The sequence below is a fragment of the Penaeus monodon genome, chromosome 24 (assembly GCF_015228065.2).
Source record: "Penaeus monodon isolate SGIC_2016 chromosome 24, NSTDA_Pmon_1, whole genome shotgun sequence".
NCBI classification, from domain to species: Eukaryota; Metazoa; Arthropoda; class Malacostraca; order Decapoda; family Penaeidae; genus Penaeus; species Penaeus monodon.
The window spans coordinates 23299436-23299669 of NC_051409.1; positions in this window are offsets into that span (position 1 = coordinate 23299436).

Genomic DNA, 234 nt, shown 5'->3' on the forward strand with positions numbered 1-234 from the left:
ATAGTACTTGGCACATAGTAATTCAGAGTTTCATTAACTATCATAAATCCACGGCCACATAAATTATTTCATTTACTCAGAATAATCTTGCTATGAAAACAGAGGATTATAGCCAGATATGGCAAATCAAGCACATCCTGTATGCGTTTAACATATCTGTATCCCTGTCAAGTAGAAGAAATAGGATGGTGGCAGTCCCTTTTGCCTCATTGTCTGTCGTACACAGAGATCAAC